This window comes from Epinephelus lanceolatus, chromosome 17, assembly GCF_041903045.1.
Source record: "Epinephelus lanceolatus isolate andai-2023 chromosome 17, ASM4190304v1, whole genome shotgun sequence".
Lineage (NCBI taxonomy): Eukaryota > Metazoa > Chordata > Actinopteri > Perciformes > Serranidae > Epinephelus > Epinephelus lanceolatus.
The window spans coordinates 17,560,306-17,571,143 of record NC_135750.1 but is presented as its reverse complement, the minus strand read 5'-3'; positions in this window follow the sequence as shown (position 1 = coordinate 17,571,143).

The window sequence follows — 10,838 nt, the reverse complement described above, 5'->3', positions numbered from 1 at the left end:
CATAGTCAGGAACAATATTCCCTTGACTGTGCCTCAGGGTATATCTCCTCCTTTCCGCTGTTCTACAGCAGACCTCGACATCACCACTGCTGTTGTGGATGCAGAAGACACTGTAGTGGTAAGCAACCAAGGAGGCAGGTCTGGGGCTGCAGCCGTGGACTTTCTAATTCAGGCCCTGGCCAAGGGATCTGGGAGACATAGTAGATTTTAACAAACACACTGGCCATTTCCAAATCTGCCGTGTGTGCTCAGCCGTCCATGGTTCTCCAAGATATCTGGAGGAGAGGGAGGGTGGGCGGGAGGCTTTGGGGAGGTGGGGTGTACAAGGCGGAGAGAGCCAGGACTGTGCCGTCTCTCCAGTTTGGTTTGGTCCGAGCACAGAGCCAGCTGGCCTCATTAGGACTTGATGGGAGGCGGGCTGGCATGAGACGTGCACATGCATGCACACATCAACAAATGTAGTGTGAAGCGTGGCCTGATGCCCGTGAAAGACCCACACGAAAGTTTTTTGTTTTTTTTTTTTCATTTTCTCTTTTTTTTATTGAGTGCACTGTGGCTTATGGGCACAGGGAGTGTATGATGTGGGAAAACATGATCATTAGTTTATGTCTCTCTTTAAGGTGCTGTCTTTACCTGGCTCACCTGAGCTACTTCAGTGCGCTCGAGTGCTTGTGTGAGGGAAGAGCGAACCATGAACAGGGGCAATGAGGGTTGGGGTTGGATGGAGTGGAGTGGGTATAAAGGGACGAGAGAATATGATTCATGGTAGGGTGGGTTCATCACGAGAGACGGCCGCTGACCTACAGTCTGAGGGCCATTGGACCGGAACCAAGGCCTTGTTCCGACAGAGCGAGTGTAGCGTGAGCTGTGACGGATGGCGCCGGTCTGTTTGAGAGCCCCTGAGCAGGTGTGTGTCTCGCTCACATCTGCAGGCAAGCACAGTGAACCGAGACCAAATGGCAGACGCACGGGGCCCATCGGGTACCTGTGCACTGAGACACACTAATGATTATGGATGCAGGCCTATTAACGGTCACATCTGTAAGGGAGAACAACAACCAGCGCACTGGGAATGAGTCAGCAGTTTTAACTCCCCTCTGGAACATAGACATGCTGGTGTCAATGTTGGGATAAAAACTCAAGTCAAAATGCTGCCTTTCGCCTCAGCTCAGGTCCAGCTATGGACCTCGGCTCTGCTCGGGCTACAGCGAAAATGATGAGGCGCTCTGGCCTCCTTGAGGGAAGACTTTAGGAAGTTTACTTGTTGAACTTGAAAACTGACACATACTTGTTCTGGATTTCAGGACAGAAACTGAAGGACATTCTGAGTTGGAGGAAGAAGAAGAAGAAAAAAAAAACCTGCTGTTGCAGCTCAACGCTAAATTATCTAATGAATTCATCAACTTAAAAACAGCGTTAAATATTCATTCTAAGAGTATAGGTAATAAATTAAATATTACTCATTGACTTATTATTTAAAAATGCATAATATGATTTGCATAGTTTTATCCTGATAGGAAATAATAATGGGTAGTTGTCTTGTAGCGTCTTTCATGACGGATGAAGCTTGCGTCTTTTTGTTCCCTCATCATCCCTCTCTCCTACTTGCTTCTCATTAAAGTTTTAACAGAGGCTGTTTTAATTGTCAATCCTTTGACAGGTTGATAAAAGCAACTTGACAATTAAGTTCATTGGCTCTGCTATGCATATTAATTAGGTCTTATTTGGGTTTCTATTGTTATTGGAAGGAGCACTCATGGTGTAGCAAAATGTCATCCATTAACTTCCCTCTTCTCAGAACTTAATGTAATTAAGCTTGCTATTGTATGACTACGAGAGGAGACTCAAGAGAGGGGAACTTTTAGTATTCATTGTATAAATGAGTAATGCCATTCCTGTGACACTGCAACAACGCTATTTCTCCAAAATCAGCCATTCACAACTTTATTATCTGTAACAAGTGCTGCCTGCTCTTGTTTGGTTAACAGACAAAGGGAGCTTGCTTTCATGTCATTGTGTGTGTACACATGTGCATGTACTGCATGCGTGTGTGTGTGTGTGTGTGTGTGTGTGCATCTGTACACCGGTTTGTTTATGTATGTGTGAAGCAGAGATGAAGCGAGAGAGAGGGAGTGCGTGTCAGAGGGGAAAACGAAGCAGGACATAAAAGGTGCAGAGAGGCTCAGCATTGGGAGGGAGGGGAAGGAAAAACGAAGGAGTGGTGGGGTTGGAGGTGGGGTGGGGGCGTTCTAGCAGATTACCCAGTGCACCTTGCTCAACTCTGCAGGCCCACACACTCACATCAAAGTGGTACCCCCTATCTGCCCGAGGCTTAGTCGGCCCCTGTCCACCCCCCGTGTCACTCCATACATCCTCCCGTTCATGTTGAATAATTGACAGTTCTGTTTTACATGCTCAGCATTTGCCAGGACATGGAAGTGTGACTCCAAACAGGGCATGACTCTGAGAGGTGCTGTGCGTTGGGTTGACTTCATTATTGTGCCCTACTAATGCTCCGTGCACACCCTGAGCTGAATACCATCAAGCATAATCCGTGGAGGAATCGTCTGTTGAAACAGAAGAGAGGCGGTTGCGGTGATAAAGATGCATTTTTTGCTGCGGTTTTATCGAAACTTAATTGTCCACATAGCTTAAAGAGTTCCCCTCCCCACATGTGAGTTGACAGCAGGTTTCATTTCCTAGCCAGGTTTATGAAGGGAGCAACAACTCCCTTCATTACAATGAGACTGCTTCAGTTCCTTCTTTGAAGACACTATGTACTGTCTGGTGTGCACTTACATTCTGAATCTGCTGAACTTGTTGGATGTCACTCAAGACCGCCAGAATGGCCGTGCATAGCAAAGGACAATGGCTGCCATGGGTATGTGAAGGGGCTAGAGTGTTTGTGCCAGGGCGATCTCTGAAGTCAAATAAGCCATTATCAGTCTGTCAAGCCAGGTCTCATTTGAGGTCTCTTAATAACAGTTAGGCAGTTTGGTGAAGTCTCTATCAATGCCCCGGTAATAGCTTTTTACAACTACTGTAGAGGAATTAGACAAAGAACTGAAGTGATAAAGTGAGGTTGCAACAGGGTGCTGAGTTTCTCTCGCTATAATACCCTCTTGCATATGAAATAAGAAGAATAGCAAAATTCGTCTGGTGTTCTGTCTTTGCATGGGTGTGTATGGAGATTGGATCTTTACTGTAGTATTGCAGTATGGTATAGTCCTTAAAGCAAGGCAAGGCAAGGCCTGGCTGTTCATTTGATAGTTTACCTTGACCCCTGAAGTGTGTCGCTCGCACCCTGAGGGCTTGGGCTGGCAAAACCTTTCTCAGTCCCCCCTGGGAATGATAATCTCAACGTGGGCGTTTACTATGGACACCAGACACAACACCATTAGCCACAGCTCCGCTGCTGCTCATTAGGACCCCCGATCGATATAGGCGGCCACAGAAATCGCCAGTGCTGCGGAACCAGCTATCACTCTTCAGAGTTATTATCGTAAACAGCACTGGCCAAGATTTAGGGCAGTACCCCACTTTTGCTGCTTCTATTGGAAAAAGAGGGTTGGGAGGGCAATAACTGACTGACTGACTTCTAAGGACGTGGTATTGTATCACTTGTTCTGAAACTTTGTGCTGTGTGGAGTCGTTGCCTTGCAATAAAATTAGAAGCAGTCAGGAAGCATTACTGCGTACGCTGCTCTGTTCTCTAGGGTTTGGTATTATGACATGGTCGGAGCAGAAAAACACTGACACAGAGGAAGTTCACTCATTACCGTGAAGATATTTGAGCGCTGATGTCTCCCTTATTGAGTGTCAAAAACAAATGAGTAGGTTTAAGCACAACTACAACATTTGCTGAGTTTGCAAAGCAACTCTGCACACCATATAAAATGTGCTATGGAGAAAAATGTAGAAAACTATGGGGTTAAATTGGGAGCAACTAAATGCAGAATGACCGCAGTGTTTTTGAAATGTTTCAGCGCACCGTGGGACCTCTCCTTGATATCACCGTGACAAGATAATTTAATTATTTTCCAATTCTTTCCCTCCAAAACATGAGGTGTGGAGACATAAGTCACAGGAAATTGTAGATGAAAAGACAAAAAAAAAGAGGATAGTCCATTGGTTTCTGGAAGAGGAGAGAATAATATTGAGGCAAAATTGTGAAAATAAGAAAAAGGGGAGATGTATTGATTTTTGGTGGAGCCAGGGAAAGAAAAGAGAGGGAATAAAGAAGTGCTCTTTGGCCGATGTGTCCAAATGATGTCTCAGGGGAGGTTCTTAATGGTAGGGGGAGGGGTGGAGGGGGGTTAAGGGGGTGAGGTGGGGGTGACGGGGGCAGGTGCCTACCCTGACTAAGGCATGGAACTGCCCTTAGGCTAGGGCTAATGGTATTGGCTGAGCTTACTTTAAGCAGCTCTTTCCTAATGGCCAACTATGAGTGTGCCACAGGATAGACAGGTATTGATTGGTTCAAATGCTCTTGAGTTGACAAGAACTGAAAGTCCCTCAAGCATATACAATCTCGCAGCAAATTATGTCACACGGAAAGGTGATTAAAAACAGAAGCTCGGGGCAGGCACACTCATTAAAAGTGTATATGATATTTCTCTTGTTGTCCTTCTATTGCTCGCTCTTCTTTGTGTTTACTCCTTTTTCTGCCAAAGCCTTTGTCTCTCTGGTGTTTGTTTGTTTTTTTTTTTCAGTTATGTTTTTTTCCTGAGTGAGAAATGTCTGTTTATACATTGTGAAATTCTACCAGCACCACAGTCTTCAAACCTTATTTTCCATAATAGAGATCCAGCGCATTGACTGTTGGACCTCCGTTGCATCAGTCAAAGTGGTGCACATGCTGTAGTTATGCTCTTCATCAGTGGTGTGGAATTGCCATTTGAATAGAGTCAAATGGTCTGACATTAAAAAAAAAAAAAAATACAGGTGCGATGGTTATATTCTCTTTAAAAAAAAAAAAAGGTGCAGCATACGGGTATAGTATACAGAGAACAATGCCATATATTTGCTTTGTTGTCATGCCCCCCTTCCTCATACACACATACAAAAAATGCTGTGTACAAGATTTTCTCTTATTCACATGGGGCGCTTTCTAGACTGCTTGAGGCATCTGCTTTGATTGCATAATTCCCAAGAGACGAACAACACAAAACAAAAATACTGACTGAATTCAGACTTATAATATACCGAACAAATAACATACCAGCTCCACTCTTCAAAACCATAGTTCTCTAAAGAAAAGGAATTGGAGAGTAAATTCAAAGTTGAAAGCTTAGCTCTTTTCGCAGTGAATGCAGGGATGAGGGTGAAAGATGAAACAAACTTTTGCCTGGCTGAAAATGTGCAGCATTACCAAAACAAATAGGCAATAGCATACGCATTTACGTACACTTTTACTTAAGTGGCACATATCAGAGGCACTATAAGCCATTTTTTACGCCGTAAATGCTGCGGATATTCCAGGAGTGACTGGTGAGGAAACGTTTTATTATGCAGGGGGTAATACAACAGGTCCCCCACGTCATCTGCTGCTTTGCCAAGTGTAGCATGACAGTTTCAAGCAAAGTTAACAGTGTTGAACAAATGAAAGTTAAATGAAATGACGGGTCCTTTTTCCTCCGGAAAACAAAAAAAAAAAAAAGGAGTGAAAGATTTTCTGCATCCAAATGATACGGCTGCACTCAAAGCTCACAGTTTTCTTCTCTTTCGATTAAATGCTCTTTCTCTGGCTGTTTGTGCTTTACAGTGGAGTGTGCTACATCGCTACTTTCTTCTCTACAGGGGCCCCTGGGCTCCCCAAGCAATAGGAGTAAATTAGAGTGCACCTGTTCCAGCTCCAAGATAAGCCATCTCCAGAGGATTTCCTCTGAGTAAAATGAAGTGAGTGAAGAATAAACAGAATATCACAGCATTACTCCGCCAAGGTGAAGTTGCTGCTGCTCTGGGGACACGGTTCGTTTTGCACAACACCCAGCAAAATATCCTCTATAAACCTCTGGATGTAAGACTGTAGGAATGGTCTCTGCTCACAGCGGAGAGAATAGGCGCTGCACTTTTGTGTTCCAACCAAGGCAGCGAGTCTGCTTCTCGACTGTATCTACTCACAACCTTGACTTGAAATGCTCTTATTTGTGGTCTGGGTTTTGTGGTTTGTTTCCAGCATGTTTTGACTCTGTGTCAACACATCTGCGATAGTCAAACATCAAACCACATACTTCCCCTTTTTTCCATTCCTGTACCGCTGCCAAATATTTCTGAAAGTATCTAATTAAGTCAACTAAGAAAATTGTCAGTACATTTCTCCCCTCTTCCCATCAGCTTAGCCACATGAGTAACTCCTTGTATGTTGCTTAGCGGAAATAAAAGATGTAACCCCAGTGTGATGCCCAAAGACCACTGACCGTAGATGTCTAGAATGCAAAATTCACTCAGTTGGTTTACACATAAAAGGCATGGATAATTAGAGGAAAAATATAATTCATCATACGTTTGATAATCAGTCTGATTTGGTCTCCTATCTGCACCAGAGCATTCAAATAACCCCCCTACTATTAGCACCCCACTCTCCCTCACACCAGTAGTCTGTTTTACCCTCTCTTTGTTCCCCTACAACACATTATCATTATTGTAGCTAATTGCATGGTTTGCCTTGAAGTTGTGCTGGAGACTCGTGATCTGGGGTTGAAACGTGGACAGGGATCCAGTCTTCTCCACAGCTTGCTTTACACTGCTAATTGCCGTTACCACAGGATAAGGCATGCTCCTCGCTGTGGCCAGCCGGACGAGGCTGGAACAGGCATGGGGCGGGCTGGGTGGGGGGATACTATCACACAAGGGTGGTAAGACGTGGGAGGGAGAGCCAAGGGTGGCATAACTGAAGTGGGATGGGTAGACCAGATTGGGGAGGGAAAGGATAGCGGTTGGGGGTAAGCGGGGGGGATGGAACCGGCGTTAGATGTAGGTCAGCGGGAGTGGAGTACCCTAAAGATTACAGTTGGTTAGTGCGACCCCTCTCTGACAGGATCTGAGCCCTTACTCCCAGCAGAGGTGGACCATGGCATTTGGGAAACCCAGCTATTAGTGAGGCTAATAAAGCCTGGGCAGAAAGTTTTGAACCTCCGGTAGTCCAGAGACATCGTCCTGCCACAGGTCCAAAGGCTGGATCTTAGTTAATATACTCCTAAATGACTGCAGAGAGTCTATAAATGATCCTTCATAAGACAACGGAGCTGTGATGTGGTGTAAAAGACATCTATAGGCACCAATTTTCATTTTACAATCCCTCCTAATAATTGTGTTTTTTTTTTACGAGCACATCTTTTTTATTATCGTTGTTTATTAAAGAAGTGTAATGCGAGAGATGAGTTCATCTAACTCCGAAAAATCTGAGATTTGTGCGGGCTCTGATAGTTTCTTAATTCAGATGGGAGCGTTAGTTTTACACCACAGTATCAACTTCCAGCTTCAAAATGAGTCACAGCTCCCCGATGGGGTTTTAGAAAAGGAAATGGAATCACAGACATAACTAGTGACAAAGCCTCCATCACCTCATAGAAGATCTCACTCCATCTGTGAGAACTTTGGGTCTACCCTAGAAAAATAATAAATATCCTCCTCTCATGGCTGGCGCGCGTTTTGTTCAAAAGGTGGTTTCAAGACCAAACAAAGGAAATGGTGTCATTAATGATATATAATATGAACTAGGGCCTCTTAGAACAGTTTCCTACAAATGCACGGATAAGGGGTTGATCTCTTCCCTAACAAAGGATCTCTAAAATATGAAGTGAAAAGCTACCCAAGATGAAGCTGGTAAAGAAACAAGCGAGGAAGAGCCTATTTCCACAACACAAACAGATTTCCTGGCCTTTAGCAGTCTCTTACTGGGATACTTTGAGACATATCCATCAAAACACAGCTGTATTCATTCATATTTCATACCTCCTCCTTCTCCCAGTGCTTTAACACTGTTCTTTGATCAAAGGAGAGAAGTCGGATCACAACAGGAAGGTTCCCTGCCAGCCAAGAAGGAGAAGGAAGGCCAATCCACGACTGTACTGTACATGCTACCGTATAGCTTGCTGTACTTTAACTTCAGTCACCAATAAGAAAAAAAAAGGGAATAAAATAAATTAACGCCTTGCAAATGCAAAACTAAGAACACTTGAGAAATTCATGACTTTCCACAGATGAAATGCTTTTATATGAATTCCTACATTTTATAATGAGCTTGGTTTGAGGCCATGTACGGTGCCGCTGCAAAATTGTACAAAATACTTTTTTGTTATAAACAAAAACTCCATCAGTCAGTGTGCAGGAAAATTATTTTTTTTTTGCAGAGTTAGAGATGATTGATTGAAGTCTTTGTTAGATTTAGAGGAATAACAGTTTCTGCAAACTTAAGTGATGGAATTGCTGAGAGACCCGGCAGCCAGGAGCGGATTCAAAACATGGCAGCTCAAGAGTGTCACCATGTGGGGACGTGAGGATATGACAAAACAGTAACTGAGCAGCGCTGAGAGAAAATGCTCTACCTCAGAACTCAATAAGAGCAGTCGTATTTTCATTTCTTCAGTGACCCCTTCCTTAGCTTCTTCTTCTGTTTTTTTTTTTTTTTTACATATTTTGTCCAATTAAATTTCATGTCAACTGCTTTACATTAAGCCTTCTGCGTCCCTCTTTACCTCACCTCCACCATATCAATTCCAAGACATAGCACTTCCAAAGAGCCTTTTCAGTAAGGCTCTGGGAGAAAAAGTGTTTGAAGACCTCCCTGACATTTAGACTCTCTCTGAAGATGACTTTGCCTTCTACTATAGCCTGCGGGAACATAGTAAGACCCACACTAAACTTCAATTGATATGCAGGGCCAGATTCCTCTAGGGGAAATTATCATTCTGTTCATAATAAGAGCCACAACAAGCACCTGGAAAATGACTTTATTATACACTCTGCTTCAATAAAAGTTTCCTATGACCCATCGGAAACACACACATGGTGCACGGAGCATAATCGTGATGAAATGAAAACTATATTATGCATATGATAGAATGCTTATTTGATGGTGGGCTGTGCGAGGATGCACATCTGCTCGGGCGTGCTTGATTGGCAGGTGTGTTAATGCAGCGCTGTAGCCTTGGATGGAGGTGCTCTGAGACCCCTTTTTCCTGAAGCCATTATCCAAATATGTTCTGTTTTTCAAACAAATGAATGGCACAAAAATCAAAGTATCAAAAATGTATTGCCCTTCATAATGGAATTCCCTCTGAGCAAGGACATGTAACAATGGGCCATTCTCAGCTTCCTGTGCTTTCCCTCTCTATATGCCAATGGACGTGACCTCCACAGCTTTAACAATGGGGCATCCAGCAGCATAAGCACTTGGCTACACGCCACAGCCACTACGTGCAGTAAGGTTGCTTTCATCTTTGTTGTTATATTTAAGGATGACATCCTAGCCTGTCGGCCTCTGCTATTGTCTTCACCGTGATTATTTTCTACCGTTGTTTAGCCCCAGTTGTGGCTCTTTGATGAAAAGGTCGCCACTCAATTGGAAAACAGTCATTAAAATGCGGTGGGTACTATTCACCAGTGTGCATGGGGGAACCAACTCAACTGAGCTGGTTAATCAAAAGTTAATTATATAATTTTCATGCAGATGAGGGAAACATTCAAATGAATCCCAACTCTACAATCATTACAAAAAATAAATAAAGAAATAATTCTAAAATGCTATAAAATGTTCAGGGACCAGGAGGCTGTAAACAATATGAAGTTTAATTTGAGGTAAACAAAGTGAATATCCACCAGGGGGTCTGGGAAGGAGAAAGTGAGGTTAAATCAAATTTGGAAACATAGATACCAGCAGGTTTTGTTGTCCTGATATACGTGCAATTAGGCAGGTCCTTGATGAGGACACTGGGAGGGAGAAAGTTGGCTTTCACAGCAAATGCTTTGGGATTATTTAAAGGGAATTTATGGGATTTTATGCTTTATCTGTAAACATTCATTATTCTCACACAAGTATACCAAATTGAATTAAAACCATATTTTAGGGAAATGTTATAAAAGCATAATTATCCTTTATGAGGAAGCTGCAAAATTATTGAAAACTCCATAAAGATAAGGATAAATCAATTCATGGAAAGTCTCACAGTGACTTTCAAAAGAAAATGCCCTGGACAACATTTGCATCTGTAACTTTGTCAAAGAAGGTAAAGCAGAATATAACACTTCTCAAAAAAAAAAAAAAAAAAAAAAAAATTCTAAGGTCTTTCCTCATCAAAGGAAATGATTGTGTTATGCAAATTACAACCATGAATATTAAACCAACGATGTGAAGTATCACAAATGAACAAGCATTGTTCTGGAAGTGCAATGGAATGTGGTTTAATTTCTTTTTAATTCTATGTGCTTTTATAATGTTCACCTTTTCCCAGTTGTGCCAGCGGGTTTGGGTTCATTGGCGTGCATTACAACCACGCTCTAACAATGCAGGGCCTCCACGGTGTCAGCACAGTTCATGAATCCTAGCCCCTTATGCACCAGGCGATTAGTATGGTGCTCTGTCTGTGGGGCTTTGCCAGAAAATGAGTTCTCTTTAAAACATATGCCCCCTGCTGATTCTTTTCCTTTCCTGATATGAAATTCCAATTTTTATAATGAACACCAATTTCCTGTACGGAGAGGAGGGGGGTACAAAAAAAAAAAAAGTTTTACACTCTTTCTGTTTTGGATGGCTGCGGTTACCCTTAATTAGCGGAAAGCTGTTGTGGACATCACAAGCAGAAAGTGTCTTTCAGTTTAGGGGGGCTAATTAACAT